Genomic DNA, 22,356 nt, shown 5'->3' with positions numbered 1-22,356 from the left:
AGTCTTCCATTGTGTGCAGACTATCTCCTAGTTGGCTGGTGGTGAGGTAACAGGGCAGGTGTTCCAGGAACCTTGTGCTCAGCCTGAAGTTACCATCCTCCACCTGGGTAGGGCCTTAGTTCCTGCAGAACTCAAAGATATTGTTATGTATATTCCTTAAGGAGAAACCAGGACCCTGCCCCATGGCTGTACCCTTGTTTCTTGACTGCTCGTCCTATTTCTGCATTCACTCCCTTCCCTGATAAGCAACTGTTTGAATCTGCCCTTTGGAACTCAGGGGAGGTCAAGGAGGCTGAGTGAAGCCTATTTCCTACAAATAACAAATGAGAAGCACAGAAAGGATTTGTATCCAGGAGGGCCCTACAGGGTCCTACTCGGTTTCGGAACAATAGAGTGATTAATCTCTTACTAATTTGGTGTATGTCATTTTTTTACTGACTTGATTAAGATACATTATCCTGTATGCTATCGGCTTGTGAAATTATTATAACTCCCACAGCAAACCTGTGTTAAATAAAATATTGGCAAAGACAACCTCAGTTTCTGAGGGAAACACCTTGACAAATGGAGGTTTCCCTTAAAAATGTAAGGGAAACTCACCATTTAGGAAAGGGTAACTTCTCAGTTTTCAGAGCTTCATTTGTGTTGATGCCTAATGCAGATACACAGTGCACAGTAGTGGGCAGAGAGGAGGCCAAAGGGCAAAGAAAATTTTTTTGTTTAACTTTTCCTTGTCTTGCCATAAAATATGATTTTATTTCACAATGTCAATTAGGTCTAGTTGGTTTATACTGTTCTTACAATCCTCCATGTCTTTAGTGATTTTTCTTATCTTTTTTGGTCTATGGACCTTAGCAATTACTGATAAAGGGGAGTTGAAATTTTCTACTGTGTGTTGAGTTTTCTGTTTCTTTTATTCTCTCAGTCTTGCTTCATGCCTTTTAAGGCTGTTATTAACTACATGCATATTTGTAATTGTTATATCTTTCTGATGAATTGTTCTTTTGATTATTATGAAATTTCCCTCTTTATTTCTGGTAATACACCTTGGCTTGAAGTCTATTTTATTATCTGACCCTCCAGCTTTCTCATGCTTATTGTTTGCATGGCTTACCTTTTTCCAGTGGTTTGTTTACTTTCAACCCATCTGTGTCTTCATATTTTAAGTGTACTCTTGTAGGAAACATGTACTATGTTCTTGCTTTTTAAAGTCTATTCTGTCCATCTCTGCCTTTTAACTGGAACATTTAGACATTATCCAGTATCTCCCACTAGTAGCCCAGAGCTGTTCCCAGGGTCATTAACTCCCTGACATTCTTGGTCTGTCCCTCCTGATAGGCTGTGCATGGTCTTACAGTAAAAAGGCGTCCACATGCAGAGGAGGGATGAGTGTCAAAGTGATGAAGGGAGGGTCTTAACAATGTCCCGGAAGTAAAGAAAAAAAGGGAAGGATATTTTATTTCTTTGTCTGAGGTATGCAATGTTGTTAATTAGAGGAAATAAGTCGGGATATTAGAAATGTGTGTGTTGATAGGTTGAGGACTGTGAGCCCTGTAGGAAGACAACAAAAAGAGGAAGAAAAAAAGGATATAGAAATCAGGCTTTTTTAAAAAAAAAAAAAAAAAGCTAACATTTTCAAGTATTACCATGACTTATGCCTCTACTTTCAGTGTGAAGCCACTCATTTGTGTTATTGGATTTAATATTTACAACAATACCATGTGTTAGATTGTATTATTTTACAAACGAGAGACTGAAACTGAGAAAAATAACATCTCACAGTGAATAAAGACAGAGCCAGGATTCTAACCCTAACTATCAGACGTTAGATCCTGGGCTGGGAGGGGCTATGTGGGATAGGCTTTGCCTGCTTCACAGACCTCTGTATGTTTGCCAGGAATGCTCTGTGGAGCGTATCCTTCAGAAATCTAAATCTGTTTACAGACTGTCCATAAACTGTGTGATCAAGGAAGTGGTATTCAGCCCACTTTCACAACTCCCTGGCACCCAGACAAGGACCAGAATAGGATTCTCACGGGGACTCAGAATCACCTTCTGTTGTGAGCCCTCGAGGGCAGGCTCCCATGCCTGCCTGGGTGCTCCTGTGCCCCACCCTTTAGGATGAGTAAGGGGGGCTCTGCAGCATCCCTATCACTTCATACAGCAGATGCTTGGGCACAAGCTGGCCGTGGAACAGTAAGAATGGCTCAATTCATAGGGCCCAAGAGAAAGTTCTAAACTTCCATGTGAAAGCCCAAGGCCCCAGGTGGCCTCTCTTGGGACTGATGTTCTTTTAGAGTGGACCATTTTTCTGGCTTCTAGTATTCTTGGTTACAATTTATATTGACTCAGCTGCAGGCACTCTAGCTGACACAGCTGTGTCATCAGCTGAAGACTTATAAATGTAGTGATATATAAGCATTGGTCTGGGTCTGTCTGAAAAATAATTGCCCCCCCTAAGAGCAAAATGCCCCCTCTGCAAAATTACATACGAGCCACAAACCTACTGGTAGGAGACTATTACTAAACCTAGACATCTTCTACTGTTCAATGCTTTACTAGCCAGGCTTCAAATTGTGCCACTCAAGTTATTCTCTCTCACAAACACCCATCCTACTAACTCATGCCCCTCCACCCTGCTTCATACACTTCTGTGAGGTATGAAGGTGCTCTTGTTGTACCACATGTATGGGGTACAACAAGAGCACCTCCATTTTGTAACAAGGTAATTGAAGTCCAGACAGAAAGAGTAACTTGACCAAGGTGAAGCTGGACCAGAACTCAGAAGCAGGAAGTCCTTGTTGGGTGAACTTTGCAGTAGAGTATGGCACCAGGGGTGAGACACTGTGGCCAGTACATGTTTGGCTTCTCTCCTTATCCATACTGTAGGATGAGGACAGTCGGCTCAGCAGGAATGTACAACCTTTGAAAAGTAAATACTCTGCTTTCTACGGACTTTCTGGAGATCCTGTGTTTGATTCCTGTGGCTTCCATAAATAATTATCACAAACTTAGTGGCTGCAAGCAACAGACATTCATTCTCTCACAGTTCTGGAGGGAAAGTCTGAAATCAAAATGTTAGCAGCATTGATTCCTTCTGGAAGCTCTGAGGGAGAGTCAGTTCCAGGTCTCTCTTCTAGCTTCTGGTGGTCACCAGCAATTACTGGTGTTCTTGACTTATAGATGCATCACTCCAACTTCTGCCTCTGTCTTCACATCACCTTCTCCACTGTGAGTGTCTGTCCTCTGTGGTTCTCATAGGACACTTGTTATTGGATTTGGAGCCCACCTAGATAATCTAGGATGATATCATCTCAAAACCCTTAACATAATTATGTCGGCAAAGACGCTTTTTCCAAATAAAGTCATATTCACATGTTCCAGGGATTAATACATGGATATATCTTTTTTTTGGGGGGGTGGGGTGGGCACCTTCCACCCCACTACAGATCCCCTGTGTCCTATTCCTTTGGATTTATTTGAGTCATCTTGGTCTTGCTATATGCTGGAACTGAGCAGAAAACCAGAGTCCAAAATAAATTTAAGTAAGAAAATGCTTCTGGAGCTTCTACTATGTGAAACTAATTGAGTTAGGAGCTGGTAACATAAAAACAAATAACCTCCCACTGCCCAGCTAACTGTAATATACTAACAGGTATATGAGTAACTGATCCAGGACATTAGCGAGGTACAAGTACAGTAGCAGACATTATGCCATTATCTTCTTGGAGATGTACTTAGCGTATGTGAGTACTTTTAACAGCAACATAAAGTCTCTCCTAAAATCTCACTCACAGTTAAAGGAAATGCCATCATTTCCTTTGCCTTTGGTGTGGACTCACAGAGAGATGACATTACAGGAAGTGAATAAAGACATGTCAAACTTGGGACCCTTTGAAAAGATTTTGTGTGGTTGGTATCAGAGCTTTGGCCAATTTCATCTCTGTTTGATTCCTGCGGCCAGACAGTCTTACGGGAATGTGGAGCTCAGTAAAACCATTCACTGTATCAAGTAATCAACATTCTAAATAATTCCCAAAAGCATTATTTTTGAAGAATTTTGAAGAATCCAAAGATGGGACTCAATAAATGAGCTCTATAGGAAAATTAGTACTTCCAGTCTTTCTTCTCATGAAGCTAACTAAGCAGCCCATAAAAATAAGGACCAATTCCTGTAGAGCTCTACATTCTCTTCTAATTAAAAGACTGCCCTGTTTTGCTAACATTTTCTGTCAGTGTGGATTTCAGGACTGATCCACTAAGCGAAGACCCTAAACCACTGGAATTTACAAGAATCAAGGTCACTGAATAAATTGTGTCTAAAAATATAGAAGTGCTAAATGCTTTTAATTCCACTCCATATTTCATTCTGTTACCTCAGATATGGAATTTGGTGTATTTTTCTTCCTATTATTCTGAACCTTCAGCTCAGCAAGCCTGTGCAGTTTTATAAGCTGATGCTGTTCAATGTGTTCTTAATGTAACAACTTCTGAAAGATAGTGTTTGAACAGAAAAGAAGAAATAACAATTTATACCTTTATGGATGCATACACCTCAGTTTTGCAAGAAGCATTAGAAAAGGTCTAAACTCCTATAATTCTGGAAGAGTAAAGCTTAAAAGCAAGATTTGAGCAAAGAGGTGTGTTCTACCACCATTCTGCTGGCGTGGGCCACAACTGAGATCAGAGCCCAGGACTTCTTGGTTTGAGCTTCCCAACAGGAGAAAGGGGGGGGCGGGGAGAGAGAGAATATGGATGAATGAATGAATATGAATGAGAGAACCTTTTGAATTAAGTACGTGTCTGACCTGATTCAAGGCCCAACTTGCCAAAGCAGCCAGCCAGGGCCTGGTGTTTCAGAGAGAGGAATCAGGATGAATGCACCCACAAGAAAGATCTTGATTCAGATTCCAACTTAAAATTGCATTTCCAGACATAGGAGGGGGATGGCCTGCTGGTTGATTCTTCCTGCTGTTGTCATGACCAGGACTCTTCTGGTCCTCATACATGCTTAATTGGTTGGTTGCATTTGGTTTAAGGACACAAATTCACTCCATGATTATACCCTTAGAATGGTTGTCTGTGGGAACCCCAGTCTGGCGTTACACTGGATGGGAAGCTGCCTTGTAGTTTTTACTCCTTCTACAGCAATGCATTTCTTGCCCCCAAAGAAAGTCTCATTATGCCCTTCCCATTCTCCCTTATAATTCTTCTTTGGCCCTCTCTCATATATGCAGAAGGCTTCCAAATTGTCAACTGGAGATTTCTTTACTTAGGATTGTTTTTCCCCAAGGAAAGTCACAAGAATATGGGAGACTTACCTAGACCCTGACCACTTTTCCCTTGTAGGGTGCATTCCAGACACCCTCACAGCAGCATTTCTCATGCATGTGGCACTCAGTTTTATTTGCTTAATAACATTTGGCAATAGGTGTTTTCAGATGCTTAGTTTTCTTGCAACACTTTCCAGATGCTTTGTGCCCTCAGATTTGGTTATTCAGCCTGCAAAATATCTGCTCCTTAGACCTATCTGGGATCTTTGCTTTTAGTTTCTTTTATCTGTGGGGAAATCAATAAGTCTTGGGCCACAAGGAATGATTTCCTTTTCTCAACCCTTCATGATGCCAAAATTATCCAGCAAAAGATTGGAATAGGCTATCAATATCTCTCTCCCTATTGTATCTTGAGGGCCGAACTAGCACATACAGAATAAAAAATTTTTTGAAAGCAAGCTATAAGTACAAACAAGGAGAAGTACTTGAAGGAGAAGTAGGGAGGGGTGGAAGTTGGTGGTTTCATTTGAACAAATTATCATGCTTATATGTACTAGTTTGGTGAAGGCACATTTGCTTCCTTTTCCTCCTGTGTATTCACATTAGTGAGTTTGTCTCAGAGGGCCAGTGTTATAGAGTCCAGGAAATGTCTTCTTGGATGACTTTTGGATCCAAGTAGCACGAAGTCATGACCGCTCACTTCACATGGGAAGATGATAGCAATGAGATCGTAGCCCAGAACTGAGACCAGTTAAAAATAAAATTGTGAAGAAGGTAAGTTTTGAGGTCAAGCCCAACTTCTCTGTTTCTGTAGCCCTCTTCCTGAAATTTCTTGGATCTGCTTTATTATAGCACCCTTTTATTACAAAGAGGAAAGCTGCCCTATGCATATATACCAAAACTCTTCAATCACTGGTACTTTGAACACTCTTCACCCTCAGTAATAAGACCCTTTCACTCTTGTTACTTTCTTCCACTGGGGAATTTATGTCAATCCCCCCCACCTCCACCAAAAAAAAAAAAGCTAGAAAATTCAGCTGTGTTTTGCCTAATGGGGAGAAGAGAGAAAATGGAATTGAGCTTAAAAAGATAGTTCCAATACAACCAAATGAAGGTGGCTACTAGAGTAGGGAACTTCTCAAACACAGAGTGCATTCCAACCTGAAAAAATATTTAGAGATAGAATAAATCAGCACTGGCAAAATTGTTTGAGATAGTTGGAATGTTGTTTCCTTCTGAGACTGGAAATAAATCCCTGGTGGGTACTTTTTTTTCAAAAATAGAGTATATGGGGGATTCCCTGGTGGCACAGTGGTTGAGAGTCCGCCTGCTGATGCAGGGGACACAGGTTCATGCCCCGGTCCGGGAGGATCCCACATGCCGCGGAGCGGCTGGGCCCATGAGCCATGGCCGCTGAGCCTGTGCTTCCGGAGCCTGTGCTCCGCAACGAGAGAGGCCACAATGGTGAGAGGCCCACGTAACGCAAAAAAAAAAAAAAAAAAAAAAAAAAACAGAGTATATTGCATTCGCTTTTGTTTAAGAAAGCAATTCATGATCATTAGAAAATGTTTGAAAAATATGAAAAAAGGAAGAAAAAAACCTCACAAAAACCATCCACCTGTAGTCCTACTGGACTGGAAGTAATTTTGGGAGTCATTGGGATTTTGTGAAAAGGACATGGCCTTTGGGATCAGAAATACCTGGGTTTAATTCCAGTTCTAAGTTGTGTGTCCTTGGGCAAATCCCTTCAGGTTGAGCAAATACTTAATAAATGGAAGTTGAACAACAACAAAAACTGATCATTTTTACGTATGAGTAACTAAGGAGGAGTACTCCCCTTTCCTTTTCATATATGGCACTGATTTAGGATCAATGTTTAACTACCAATAATGTTCTTGTTTGGGCTTGTTTTTCATTGGTATAACCTGAACTCCACATTCCTAGCTTTCTCATTTGACACTACCGTTACAGCCTTACTTTTAGCTATGGCCATGACTCCTCACTGTAGCTCTTGCCTTCCTTTTCCAGAAGCCCTTCTTTAACCTTTTTCAAGACACCTTCAGTCTCTACCTACTAGCCTCAGTCATGCCAATGATGTCTCTCCACCTAGAACGAAGGTGGGCAACCATGAGCTTGAGCCTGCAAGCCCTTCTTCATTCTTGAAGTAAATGAAGGTTAAATTTTAAATGGCTATGATAAATCATATTGATGCTGTGTTTCAAGAACTGCTGTGGTATTTTGTCCACATGCTAAAGTAATCCAGAATTCAAATATTGGAAGAGCTATTGCATCTCATGTCCATTGCACCCTCTTATCTGACTTCTGTGTACTTTGGAAGAGCACCCACTGCTCCTGCAAGTCTCCCTCACACCGTGTGCAGGGCAGAACCCAAGAGTCCTGGGGGCTTCCCTCCCAGGTGGGAGAAAACTGAGGGTCTATATAGAACCTCTCTCTTTTACCCAGGCTGCTGAGAGAGCCTTATGAAGCTCAGGGGTAAAGTTTAAAAATATCAAACAGTGGTGAAACCTTAATGCTTATCAAAAACCAAAGCAAAGCAAAATAAAAATCTACCTTATTTATCAATAACTTTCCTGGATTGAGACAGAGTAATACTTTATGAAAAGATATGGATTGTGAAAATTAGTTTGGTGGGTGGAGTTCAACATTTTTAGGTGAAAGAATAGAATAAAATAGAAAATATCAAAGTACAAAATAGATGATGCAAGTAGATTTTTTAAATGTGTGTGTGTGTATGTCTTTGTAAGGCAAAATACTTTTGCCATGATCACAATCAAAAATGTTAAAGAAAAACCCTTGGAATAGGAAGGAACCTGGCTTGAGAATGGACTGATACTAGAGTCTTGAAAGAGGCAGGTTGGGAAGAGTAGGGTAGTGATGGAGAAAGGTGGGTGCTTGGGCAGGTACCAAAAGTAGACTAGTCCTTCACGATTCACCAAACTCACACACCACACCATACCACACCCTGCATACACATTCTTCTATCCCTAACATCACTCTCCTAAATGCCTAAAAACTCCCCAGTTGCTGCCCCTGGCATAAATGCCATAGTCCCTACCCTTGGTCTGAAGGAGTCTTCTTGGGAAACAGCAGTCCAGGCCAATGTCCTCAAGAAGAAGATCAAGAACACCCAGAGACTTCTGCTTCTTTCCTGGACTGGTATAAACAGTTAATGAAGGGGTGATCAACCCAAGTATTCTTTACATAGCATCCTATTTTAGAGTCTCTGCTTTGAAATATTTAGATGAATAACATCATACGTAGACAGATCCCCCAGTTTTAGGTTAGATAATAAGCAGTTATAATTCAAACTTGAGAAAACCTGAAGTTTAGTGTTCTTAGTCACCTATATCACTTGTACAAACACTGCTACAGTCTCTCCTAAGGCAGTGTCCATTTAAACCACATGCACTGCAGGGTTCTCTCTAAATTGTGCAAGGACTGTGCTCGTGTGGTTTCTTCACGCTGTGTTAGATCTCAGACAGTAACTTAGAAAGGCTGCAGCCCAGGCAGCTGAGCTAAAGCCAAAAGCATCTCTTCTAAGTTTCCTCATTTGGGTATGCTTGACATTTTCTCACCTTTTTTGCCAACGTGGAAGCCTCACAGAGAGAGTGTGAGAATGAGGTTAAGAGTTTGGGGAGAGGGGAACTGAAAAGCACTCAGCTGTGGAGACAATATACCGCCATGGCGTCAGTGTGGGTAGGAGGCTGCAGCGGCTCCCAGGGTCTCCTCAGCTGCTCGGGCTGCCCAGGCCATTCCCAGCCCCTTCCTCTTCCTATGGGGCTAAGAGGCAGCTTCTTTCCTTTCTTTGAGCTTCTCTCCTGCCATTGCATCTCTGATTGCCTACCCTAGGACACTTTCCTGTGAGTTACCTGCACTAGGCAGCTAGCCAAGGCACCTCACCTGGGAAACTTCTTTCAGTGACCTTTGCTTCTTTCATTGCCCTCTGGAAGTTTAGTTTCTGCAACTACTTACCTTAATTTTGGTCTACCCTGTAGCATATTTAATTGTTAGCACTCCAGTCCCAGGGGCAAAAAGAGGGTTGCTAGACGCCCATATGGTTCTGTTTCTTGATCTAAGTGGTGATTTCACAGGTGTGTTTGCTTTGTGACAGTTCATTGAGCTGAACACTTAAGATTTTTGCATTTCCTGTGCGTATGTTATATTTCAATAAAAGGGTCTTAATATTCCTATCTTGTCCACTAGACGATATCCTGAGGACAGTATTCTCCGTATGTTCCTTAACTTACAGTAAAATGCTTGACACTTAAAGAGTTATCAGGAGGCCTTGATTTAAATTTTAGTGACCCTTTTTATGGAGGCAGCAAGGTCCAGTAGAAAAACACTGGTATAGAAATATGGAGACTTTAATCTAATCCTGGGCCTATCATCATTTACCTAAACTAATTTAGGCAAGTTATTTGGCCTCTCTGGATGTCGGCTTGTACAACTATAAAATAGACCCCACTGCACCTGCTTTCCTGACCTTACAAGGATTCCTTCTAGGGATTAGATGAGGTCATGGTATAAAAGCATAAAAAAGTGGAAAGTGTTAGACAAATGTGAGGTTGGTTTTCTCAGGAGCCTCCTGCCTGCATCCATGTCTCCTGGTCTGGATTAGGTTGATGAAGCTTTTGTACCTCTCTTTGTGCAGTAGCAATAGAAATGCTTTTATACTATGAAGGATCATTTTAAAAGAATGTCCACTCATCCCCCAGCCTGGATCCCCAAGTCACCTCAGAAAGCCTTCCCCAGTGCTCTCTCTGAGCCCTTGTTTGCAGTTTCCCATGAGGTTTGACTCATGAAGATCCCTTCTGCCTTCCCCCTGGGGCCACACCTGGACTCGCTCACCCTGCAGTACGCAAAGAGCTGTAGCCTGGCAGGAAGCAGCTGCAGTGGACCTAGTAAGTGGAAGGTGGTGGGGCAGGAGGAAGGAAAATGGGGTGTTAGAAGTGTGAAGATCCTGCAGAGAGAAGGGCCTGGTCACCTCCACCGTGGGCTGAAGTAAAAAGGAGGTGCTCCCCTTAGACAGGAGCTATTGAACTTCTTGCTCAGAAGTTGACTGGTCAATCAAAAAACAACTCTAAGACTTTCTGTCCTAGATGGAAAAACGTGGGACCCCAACCAGAGCTACAAATCTAATCTGAGGGCTAGGGGGGGCAGTATGATGTGAAGGTTCATGGCACCAACTTTGGGTCAGGTATAGACCTCAGATTGAAATCTTGGCTCTGTAGCTTTCTAACTAGAGACCTTGACCTCCCTAAATCTCACTTTTTTTGATCTGAAATGTGCTAGTAGGTACCTGATGAGTTTTTCACGTGATTAAATGAGAGAATGCATGAAAAGCACTTAGCACTGTGCCTGGCACATAGTAAGCTCTCAATAAATATTAGTAATTTTTTTTCCTATTAAATACAAAGGAGAGCCTTATGAATGTTTGAAATAAAAAATAAAGGTAGCCCAGGTGTGGGGTGTGTGAGTGCCAAAAGGATGGGAAGGAAAAACAGGAAAAGACCACGAGCAAGCATTTGAATTCGAGTGTGAGGTTTGGGGAGTAAACAGGAGACAATGTGACTCAAGGGACAGAATTTATGACATTTAGAAGAATAACACAAATGGTTTAGTGCATCAAATAGTCTGTTAGTTTGTTAATATGGAAAGTTCTTGTTAGTTTTTAGCTCCAGCACTGTGGTATGGGTTGAGGAAATTTACTAACTTTAAACTGGCTCTATCAGGTAGGCAAAGATATCTTAAACAGATTACAAAAATAACTCTTACAAGAAAAGATTGATTAGGCTTCATTAAATTTAAGAAATGTTCATTAAAATACACCATTAAGAGCATGAAAATTCAGGCCACGGACTAGGAAAAGATATCTGCAACCCATGTATCCAACAACGGATTTAAATTTGAAGTATTTAAAGCTATCATACATGTCAATAAGAAAATGACAGTCAACCCAAATAAATAAAAGTTTAGGGGGAAGGGGAAAGTGGTAGTAGACTTGAACTAAACAAGGAAGATATACAAATGGCCAATAAGCATATGAAAAGGAGTTACTCCTCTGGGAAATGCAAATTAAAACCACTCCTTACCTTCCAAAAGGGGGGAGAAAAGGTGTTGGCAAAGGAACATCTGGAATTCTCATGCATTGCTGTTGAGAGTGGAAATTCTTACAAACCCTTTGAAAGTGGGTTTAGAAGTATCTACTATAGCTATACACATGCATATCCTATATCCGCCAAATTCCACTCCTTAGTGCAAAAGAGTGCTCACAGCAGCATAGTTCACAATAGTCCCAAACTGAAAACAGTCCAAATATCCATTAATAGTGGAATGAATAAGCAAATTGTGATAAATTTATAGAAATGGAATATTATTCAGCAATGGTAATGAACAGACAACTGCTAACATAACAACATAGATGAACCTTGTAAACATAATGTTGAGTGAAAAAAAGTCCAACACAAGAGTACAATTTCATTTACCTAAAGCGGAAATGGAAAAAACTATCTATGATGATCCGTGGCAAGACAGTGGTTATCTTTAGGGAAGAGAAGGTAACTGAGAGGGACCCTGGAGTGGGGGTGGAGGAAGCCCTGGAATCACTTTTCATGTTCTGTTTCTTGATTTTTATGGAGGTTACAAAAATTTCACTTTTAAAAGCTCATCGATTTGACTATGAATTTTGTATTTTTCTGAATGTGTTATAGGTCAATAAAAAATGTTTACTTGTAAACTAAGCAGAACCTGCCCCCCACTCCTATGTAACCCCTTAAAGAGGAATGCATCACCGTCACTTGTGAGATGTGGCCCTGTGTGTGCAGGCAACTTTGCCAGATGACTTGGAAATCTGAAGCCTTTCTGGGAGGGGGCACATCATCCCCATCTGGGCATTGACAGGTTGACAGAAAGATCAGGTGGGCAATGAGGAGTTAATCAGGCACAACTCTGAGAAACTCTGAATTAATGAAACAACTTACACACCTTAAAAGAGAGTCAGGGCCATGTGTCTTGCTAGAAGGACTCAGGCAGCAGGGTATAGGAGATCCTGGTGAGGCAGGGACCGGGACTGTTGCTAGAAGAAAATTGAGGCATGGAGAGATTAAATTACCTCAATCTAGTCACCTGCTGTGAAGTATCGAGATATGAGTCCAGGATTTGAACTTCTGCAGCCTGGCTCCAGAGCTTGGAAATTTGGCCACCAACCTGTATAACCACTCAAAGGATGCATGAAATGTCAGGCAGGGCTGTCCAGTAGACATGCAATGGGAGCCACATATGAAAAAGTAAGAAGAAAGAGGTGCATTCATTTTAATGTTACATTTTATTTAGACAGATATATCCAAAATATTATCATTTTCACATGCAATGAATATAAAAATAATTATTGATGAGCGAGTTCACATTTTTTTTAACACCTGATTTTGAAATCCTGGGTATATTTTACACTCACAGTATATCTCCATTTCAGGTGCACAGGTGACTTGTGGCCAGCATTTTGGACAGCACAGGTCCGGAGAGCAGGAGAGGAACAGGAAGACTACCCAGGTGAGAGGAATGGCTTGTGAGAAGGCTCAGGGAGAGGAGTGCTCTGAGCCTTTGGGGCATCTTTCCAGGAACTGCCAGAATTTGAGCATCCCAATAGCTGCTCCCAGGGAAATTTGCTCTGCGGCATGGTAAGACCCCTTTCTGCCTCTAGTGATTAAAGAGAGCTGAGAGCACACATCCAAAACGGCCTCTGCCAGAATGCTCTGGGGGCAGGCTTTCAGACCCACAGTCTATAGGAGTCAATATGAGGCCTTCTTTCAGCCACGCCTCCGTAAGTCTCAGAGTAGGAAGCCAAGCCTGGCCACCTTCACCTCCTATGCTATCCCTCCACTCCCCTTCAGGCACACCCTCCTCAGGCTCTTTCTTCACCCTCTTCTCTGCTGACTCCCCTCCCCCTCCTCCTCATTCCTGACTCACAACTTGGGGTCTGCTACTCAGACTTTTTCCTCCTCCTCTCTGCCTCTCTAAACCTCCCCACTCTTTGCTCGCCATCCTGATACAGCCTCTTCACATAATGTACGAAGTGCTCCACTCTAACTAGCAACCACAGTTTGGGCTGCACAGTCCCGTATGGGTATCCCCACATACACTTGTCCATTCAATTTCATTGTCAGTTTGTCCTCTGATCAGAGCTGTATCTTCTATCAGTGTCAGATAGACAGTGAGCAACTTATAAATAAGTGTTGTATGAATAAAACCGTCAAGGTGTTGAAAGAAGCTGAATTCTCATGCCTAACTGACTCTGAAAACAGGATGAATGAGGTAACTACATCTTAACAGTCATTGTGCATTTGCCAAATAACAGCCTGTTGAATCATTCTCTGAAGTCTTTCTGATTACAGCGTTGACTATGAATGAATTCTCCATCTGTATAGGAAACAATGATACACGATAATGTGAGCTGTGTGTGTATTTAACTCATTTAGAAATGCTGGAATTCACATCTTGAGATGCTCCAGGAATAACGGACTGAGAGATGCTCATTTGCAAACAAGCCTGCCATGGAGGCATGAGCAGGTCCTAACAATGCCAAGTTGAGATGCAAATAAATAATTTTCTCAAAAGGTTTGCAATAATGCCCTATTCCTGTGTAGCACTAGGAAAAATTTAATTAAAATGATTGTATTATCGTCCCTGAATATGTAGTCATTGCTTTGAGGCCTTCATCAAACAAAACCATGGAAATCCCTTTGATTCTTGGAAACAATGGCTGTTTCTACAGAGGAAACTGGTGGTTTCCAGGACCACGTCCGTGGGTATGTTGTAAAGCATAGGATGGAAGCTCTACACTGACCTGGGTGAGGTGCCAGTTCTGCTGAACATGAACATGAGCAAGTACAGGTCACTAGCTCTCTGAACTGCCTCTCTTTTCATCTGTAAAATGGGAGGAAGTAAACTTCTTAAGGTGGAGTCAAACACTGGGCAGAATACACATCTATTTCAGGGCTTTGCTGCTCCCAGGGGTAAGAGGGTCGGGGGTGAGTGGGGGAGCCCTGAGGAAGAGAATGAGAATGAACTTGCCTGCTCTGATTCTCCCAGAAGTGGGATGGACCTTTGCATCTAGTTTCTTGAAGGGAATTATAGGGGAGAAATATGAGTCTCAGGAGAAGAGAGCAGAGTTAAGTCACTCCTCAATTCATGGCCCCCAGTCATCACCATTCTGGGCAAGGCCTTCTCTCATTTTGTTAGCTTTTGTTTTATTTTTTCTTTTTTTATACATTTCCTCTTCATCCCTGACTTCTACTTGCCCCCACCCCAGATACTAATACATACTTGGATGTGTACATATATTAATACATTTGAAATTTCATGATGCTGTATCATCATTGTATACATTTAAAATATATATGTATGTAAATATATAAGTATATATATGGCAGTGGACTATGGAACTCATTCTTTTTTTCCTTCTTTTTTCACTCAGCTCTATGCTTTTACGAGTTGCCCATGTGTTTGATTAACAGTATTCCACATTTATCTATTCATTCCCCAATGATGGACACAGAGGTAGACCATAAAGCATAATTGTTAGGAGTGCACACTCAGGAGCCAGACTGCCTGGCATCATTTCCATTTACCAACTGTGTGAGCTTAGCCCATTTACTCCACCTCCCCATACCTGTGTTCTCATTTCCAAAACAGAGATAGTAATAGTGCCTACTTCATGTAGAGTACTGAGAACATGTAGAGTACTGAGAACATGTTAAGTACTGAGAACACATAAGCATCCAGCAAGTGTGAGCCATCAACATCATCATCGTCATCATCATCATCATCATCATTATAATTCCCACATCCAGGGGTGCATAGAACACCCTCATATACATCTCTTAATGGACTTGTGCCTGAGTTTCTCTGGGGTGTAGACTCCAGAGAGGGATAGCTGGGTCACAGGGCATAGGCGCATTTAATTTCACCAAGTACTGCCAAACTCCTGTCCAGAATGCCTGCTCCAGTCTACATTCCCACCATCAGTCTCTGAGGGTTCTGGGAAACGTTTTCTCAGCCAGTGAGAGCACAGATTTTAACAAGTCTCCTCTCCAGTTGCACTGACATCATCTGTCTGGGAGACTTCTGTCCAAGTTGGGTGGAGAAACAGCTCTAAGCCATGTGGCTGATTTAGAAGTCTGTGCTGTTCTACCCTCCAGAGCCCTAAATTCTGTAGTAATTATCAAATAGTAGGCTCATAACCTTGGGGGAGGGTATCAGAATCACCCTGGAGGAGTGCGGTTCAAAATGCTTCACCAGGGGATTCTGACTCGCACACCCTAGGAGAGCATGCATCTCTCACTCCATAACCCCAAGTAAGAGTCCCTGCCTCTGGGAGCCACTGTGCTGATGGATGGATGTTGTCAGCACAGGACAAAAGGTGGAGAACCACTGCGGGAAGGGTAGGCCTGCAGTGACCCAGGGCCCAGGGTTGCATCAGGGCCGATGCAACCTAACGGAGTGGGAAGGTCCCCTTGTTCAGAAAATTCTCCTACTGTCAGACAGCCCTCTATAGCCTAGATAATACCAGAAATGTCACTACTCAATTCAGTCTTTTGAGTTAAGCCCATATTTTCTCTTGAAGACCGTGCTCTATCAACATGTTATCTGGGCTCGATGTTACTTGGGCTCTATTGCCTACAGCCCAATACCTGTTAGTACCAAAAGGTGTAAGCATCTAGGCAGGAGTCCTTGAGGGACTTGGAAGTTTGGTAGGCAAAGTATGATCAACGTTTGATAGATTTGGGAGATGTGTGTCCAGGGTCCCCTCTCGGGGATAGTAAGTATAGCTCTAGAGGAGATTCTGAGGCCCACTGAAGGCTGTCATTTAAATCCATCCTGGCACCCACATCATGATAAAGATGATAAACCTTACACTTAATAACTGCCAGGTTGAAAGCTGATATTGGGATAGGGTTTGGGCACAAGAGGTAAGGGCAGGGACTAGGTGTGTAAGGAGAGGTTGGGATGAGGAAAACAGCAAGCAATAAAAGAGATTGAGGCTTGAGAACTGGGTCCAGATGCCAGAGAAGGAGGTTTTGTGCCAGTTTCCCCGTATCCATGATTTCTCCTTTACAGCATATTCCATTCCCATCCCATTCCCGCTCCCACATAGGGAAAGCAGGGCTGAAGCTAGACCCCATTGCATCCAGGGGAGGGAATGCATCTTAGGTTTTGTCTCCCCAGTTTGGTGCCAAATTGTTATTGATGAGTGTCCCTGTCTTTTCCTTCTGGGACTAGGCCCCAGTGGATCCAGCATCCATGGTCCTACAAATGAGGTTCCTCAATCCCCATCCACAGGTTTGCCCTGCTCCAGAAGAGACAGGCCCAAAGGAGAAATTTAAGCCTGAGTCCTGTCCCAAATTACTGTGGCCTCTGATCTATCCCTGACTTTGACCCCCCAATTCTGAAAACTGGGTCTCTCAGCCTTAGCTCAAAAATATTTATGGAACACCTGCTATGAACCAGGCACTCTGGTCCTTATTGGAGATACAGTTATGGATAAGATACTGGCCCTTGTCTTATGAAGATTACAGGCTAGGGTCCAGTAAGTAGGAACTTGCAGTAAACTGTGATGAACACTGGGATGGAGAAATGGAAGCATGTAGGAAGACAGATAACCCGAACTTGGGGAGGAGGAGTGGGGCAGGAAGGACTTCCTAGAGGAAGTGATAGCTAAGCCCTGATGTAAAACACAAGTAGAAGTGAACCCAGCAAAGAAGAGGGCTGTGGATATTCGTGGGTCAGAGATTTTGGAGGAAGGAACAGCAAGTTCCTTCCTCCAAATGGCCTAGAGATTAAAGAAAGCAGGACAAATTCAAGGGTTTAAACATAATTCTGTATGGTTAAAGCCACAGAGGATCATGGAGGAAGGGCAAGAGATGTGACTCAAGGAGTAAGGAGGAGCCAGATGACCATGGGCCTTACAAGTAAAGAGATCATACACATTTATTGTCCAAATTGAAGACTGAACAGTTATAAACTGGGAATGTTCTGGCAAACCAATTCATATCATCACTTTATTTATAAATTGATTTAAGAGATTCAGCCATAACCAAATCTGGGTTTATGTCTTTCTTTACTGAGCCTCACCTCAGTGGCCTGCCTGAAATGTAAGTCCCTCCTGTACAGAGGCCCTGACTTGTTCTTGCTGAACTTCTCCTAGGAGGAAACCTGCCTTTCTGTATATTTGGATTCACATATTGCCCTCATTTCTGGGTAACCCACAAATATGCCCAGTCCCATAGTCAGTCATAAGCTTCCTGATCCTCCTTCTACAAGACCAATTGGCCTCCTTCCCAGAGGCCAAGACTTCTCCTATATGTGCCCTATGCATGTGAGTGGTAATAATTTTATATTCTGCTTCTCTAGTTGATCTTGTCCCAGGGCAGTTAACCAGGGGCTTCCAGAAGAGATGGTATCTACAATCTTGAAAAAGCTACTTATTTGAGTTATATATCTCCCAATAAAACAAACTTATTATTCACATTAAGATTGTTTCATGTTTTACCAACACCTAAATACGCACTGAGTCAGCATCAGAAGGCTAGAGTTCACATCCAGTCTGCTCTATTAACTTAGACAAGCTACTTGACTTCTTTGAGACACATTCTCCCATTTGCAAAATAAAACAGTGCCAATATCATACAGTTGTTAGGAAAGAACACTGGTGATAGAACCTAGCTCAGTGTCTGATTTGTGTCAGAGGCTCAATATAGCTTGCTTGCTTTATTATTATTTTTTAAAGAACCTGAACTTGGCAGTAGTCATGAACAAGTACCAACATCATTTATTGAAAAGGCTGTTCTTCTTCATTGTATATTCTTGCCTCCTTTGTCATAGATTAATTGTCCATGTAAGTGTGGGTTCATTTCTGGACTCTCCATTCTGTTCCATTGACCTATGTGTCTGTTTCTGTGCCAGTTCCATACTGTGTTGACTACTGCAGCTTTGTAGTATAGTTTGAAATAAAGGATTGTGATATCTCCAGCTTTGTTGTTTCTCAACACTGTTGTGGCTATTCAGGGACTTTTGTATTTCCATAGAAATTTTAGAATTATTTGTTTTAGTTCTGTGAAAAATGCCACTGGTATTTTGATAGGGATTGCATTGAATCTCTGGGTTGCCTTGGGTAGCATGGTCATTTTAACAATATTAATTCTCCCAATTCACAAACACAATATATATTTCATCTGTGCCATCTTCAATTTCTTTCATCAATAACTTATAGTTTTCCAAGAACAAGTTTTTTCCTCTTTAGTTAGATTTATTCCTAGGTAATTTATTCCTTTTAATGCAATTGTAAATGGGACTGTTTTCTTAATTTCTTTTTCTGATAGTTTCTTGTTAGTATAGAAAAACAACAGATTTGTGTATATTAATTTTGTATCCTGAAACTTTACTGAATTTTTTGATAAGTTCTAGAAGTTTTTTGGTGGCATCTTTAGGACTTTCAATGTAGAGTATTATGTTGTCTGCAAACAGTGACAGTTTTACTTCTTCCTTTCTAATTTGTATTCCTTTTATTTCTTTTTCTTGTCTGATTGCTATGGCTAGAACTTCTAAAGCTTTGTTGGATAAAATTGGCAAGAGCAGGCATCCTTGTCTTGTTCCTGACCTTAAAGGAAATACTTTCAGCTTCTCACTGTTGAGTATGATCTTAGCTTTGGGCTTGTCATATATGGCCTTTATTATGTTGATGTATGTTCCCTCAACCCATTTTGTTGAGTTTTTATCATAATGGATGTTGAATTTTGTCCAAAGCTTTTTCTGCACCTGTTGAGATGATTGTATGGTTTTTATTCTTCAATTTGTTAATGAGGTGTATCACATTGATTTGTGGATATTGAACCTTCCTCACATCCCTAGGGTAAATCCCACTTGATCATGGTGTATGATCCTTTTAATGTATTTTTGAATTCAGTTTGCAAATATTTTGTTGAGGATTTTTGCATCTATATTAATAAAGGATTTTAACTTGCAATTTTTTGTGTGTGTGATGCCTTTTCCTGGTTTTTGTGTCAGGGTAATAATGCTAGCCTTGTAGAATGAGATCAGAAGCATTCCTTCCTCTGCAATTTTTTTGGAAAAGTTTGAGAAGGATAAGTGCTAACTCTTAAGTGTTTGGAAGTATTCACCTGTGAAGCCTTCTGGTCCTGGACTTTTGTTTAGGAGTTTTCTTAATAACTGATTCAATTTCATTACTGGTAATTTGTTCATATTTTCTGTTTATTCCTGACTCAGTCATGGGTGATTGTACATACCTAGAATTTGTCCATTTCTTCTAGGTTGTCCATTTTATTGGCAGATAATTGTTCATAGTAATTTCGTATGATGCTTTGTATTTCTGTGGTGTCAGTTTTAACTTCTCTTTCTCATCTCTTATTTTATTGATTTGGGTCCCACTCTTTTTTCCTTGATGAATCTAGCTAAAGATTTACCAATTTTGCCTATCTTAAAAAAAAAATCTTAATTTCATTGATCTTTTCTTTCTTTTTTTTTTTTAGTCTCAATTTCATTTATTTCTGCTTGGACCTTTATGATTTACTTCCTTCTATTAACTTTAGGTTTTGTTTTTTCTTCTTTCCCTTGTTACTTTAGGTGTAAAGTTAGGTTGTTTATTTAAGATTTTTCTTGTTTCCTGAGGTAGGCTTGTATTTCTATAAACTTCCCTCTTAGAACTGTTTTTGCTATATCCCAAAGATCTTGGATCATTGTGTTTTCATTTTCATTTGTCTCCAAGTATTTTTTGATTTCTCCTTTGATTTTTCAATGGTTCATTCATTTTTTAGTAGCATATTTTTTAGCCTCCACATGTTTATGGTTTTTGCAGTTTTTTTCTTGTAGCTGATTTCTAGTTTCCTAGCACTGTGGTCAGAAAAGATACTTGATATGATTTTAGTCTTCTTAATTCTGCTGACACTTGTTTTGTGGCCTGATACATGACCTATCCTAGAGATTGTTCTGTGTGTACTTGAAAAGAATGTGTATTCTGCTGCTTTTGGATGAAATGTTATATGTATGTGTGTGTATATATATATATGTATATATATATACATATATATATGTGTATGTGTGTATATATATATATATATATATATATAATTAAGTCTATTTGGCTAATGTGTCATTTAAGGCCAGTGTTTCCTTATTGATTTTCTGCCTAGATGATCTGTCCATTGCTATAAGTGGGGTGTTAAAGCCCACCTACTCTTATTGTGTTACTGTCAGTTTCTCCCTTTATGTCTGTTAATATTTGCTTTATGTATTTATGTGCTCCTATTTTGGGCACATATATATTTACAATTTTTATATTTTCTTCTTGGATTGTTTTCTTTATCATTATGTAATGTCCTTCTTTGTCTCTTGTTGTAGTCTATAGCTTTAAAGTCTATTTTGGCTGATATAAGTATTCCTACCCTGGCTTTTTTTTTTTCTATTTGCATGGAATATTTTCTTCCTTCCCCTCACTTTCAGTCTGTGTGTGTTTTTATATCTGAAGTGAGTCTCTCTTGTAGGCAGCATATATATGGGTCCTGTTTTCATATTCATTCAGCCAATCTATGTCTTTTGATTCAAACATTTAGTCCATTTACATTTAAAGTAATTATTGATAAGTATGTACTTATTGCCATTTTGTTCATTGTCCTTGGTTTGTTCTTGTAGTTTATTCTTATTCCTTTCATCTTCTTTTGCTCTCTTCCCTTGTGTTTTGATGACTTGTCTTTTGTGTTATGTTTGGATTCCTTTCTCTTTTGTGTGTGTGTATCATAAATTTTTGGTTTGTGGTTACCATGAAGTTTATATATAGCATTATAGATATGACTATTTTAAGCTGCTGATCTCTTAAGTTTGAACACATTTTAACGACCCTGCATTTTTACTCTTCCTTCCCTCCATTTACTGTTTTTGGCATCATATTTTACATCTTTTTGTTTTGTGTATCCCTTAACTACTTATTGTAGATATAGGTGATTTTACTGCTTTTGTCTTTTACCCTTCCTACTAGCTTTATACATGGCTAATTTATAATACTACCTTTACTGTATATTTGCCTTTACCAATGAAAATTTTCCTTCTATAATGTTCATATTTCTAGCTGTGGCCTTTTCTTTTCCACTTACAGAAGTCCCTTTAACATTTCTTATACAGTTGGTTTCGTGGTGTTGAACTCTTTTAGCTTTTGCTTGTTTATAACACTTTGGAGCTCTCCTTCACATCTGAATGATAGCCTTGCCAGGTATTCTTGGTTGTAGGATTTTCCCTTTCATCACTTTAAATACATTGTGCCACTTCCTTCTGGCCTGCAGGGTTTCTGCTGAAAAGTCAGCTGATGATCTTATGGGATTTCCCTTTTATGTAACTTGTTCTTCCTTTGGTGCTTCTAGTATTCTCTCTTCATCTTTAATTTCTGCCATTTTAATTGTCTTGATGTGGTCCTCTTTGGGTTGATCCTGTTTGGGATTCTCTGTGCTTCCTGGTCCTGGGAGTCTGTTTCCTTTCCCAGGTTAGGGACCTTTTCAGCTACTGTATCTTCAAATATGTTCTCTGCCTCTGTCTCTCTCTCTTCTCCTTCCTTCAGGGACCCCTATAATACAAATTTTAGCATATCTGATGTTTTTTCAGAAGTCTCTTAAACTGTCCTCATTTTTAAAAAAACTTTTTCCTGTTCAGCTTGAATAATTTCCACTACTCTGTCTTCCAGTTCACTGATCCACTCCTCTGTATCATCTAATCTACTGTTGATTCCTTCTAGTATATTTTTTATTTCAGTTACTGTATTCTCCATCTGTTTGGTTCTTCATTATATTTTCTGTATTCTGTTTATCAGGTAGATTACTAATCTCCACCTCACTTACTTCTTCTGTAATTTTATCTTGTTTCTCCGTTTGGAACATATTCCTCTGTCACCTCATTTTGCCTAATTCACTATTTTTATTTCTATGTATTTGGTAGGTTGGTTACATTTCCAAATCTTGGAGAAGTGGCCTTATGTAGAAGGCATACCATGCGTCCCAACAGCACA

Source organism: Hyperoodon ampullatus (assembly GCF_949752795.1).
Source record: "Hyperoodon ampullatus genome assembly, chromosome: 5".
Classification (NCBI taxonomy): domain Eukaryota; kingdom Metazoa; phylum Chordata; class Mammalia; order Artiodactyla; family Ziphiidae; genus Hyperoodon; species Hyperoodon ampullatus.
The sequence above is the reverse complement of the archived record's forward strand: the minus strand, read 5'-3'. Positions refer to the sequence as shown.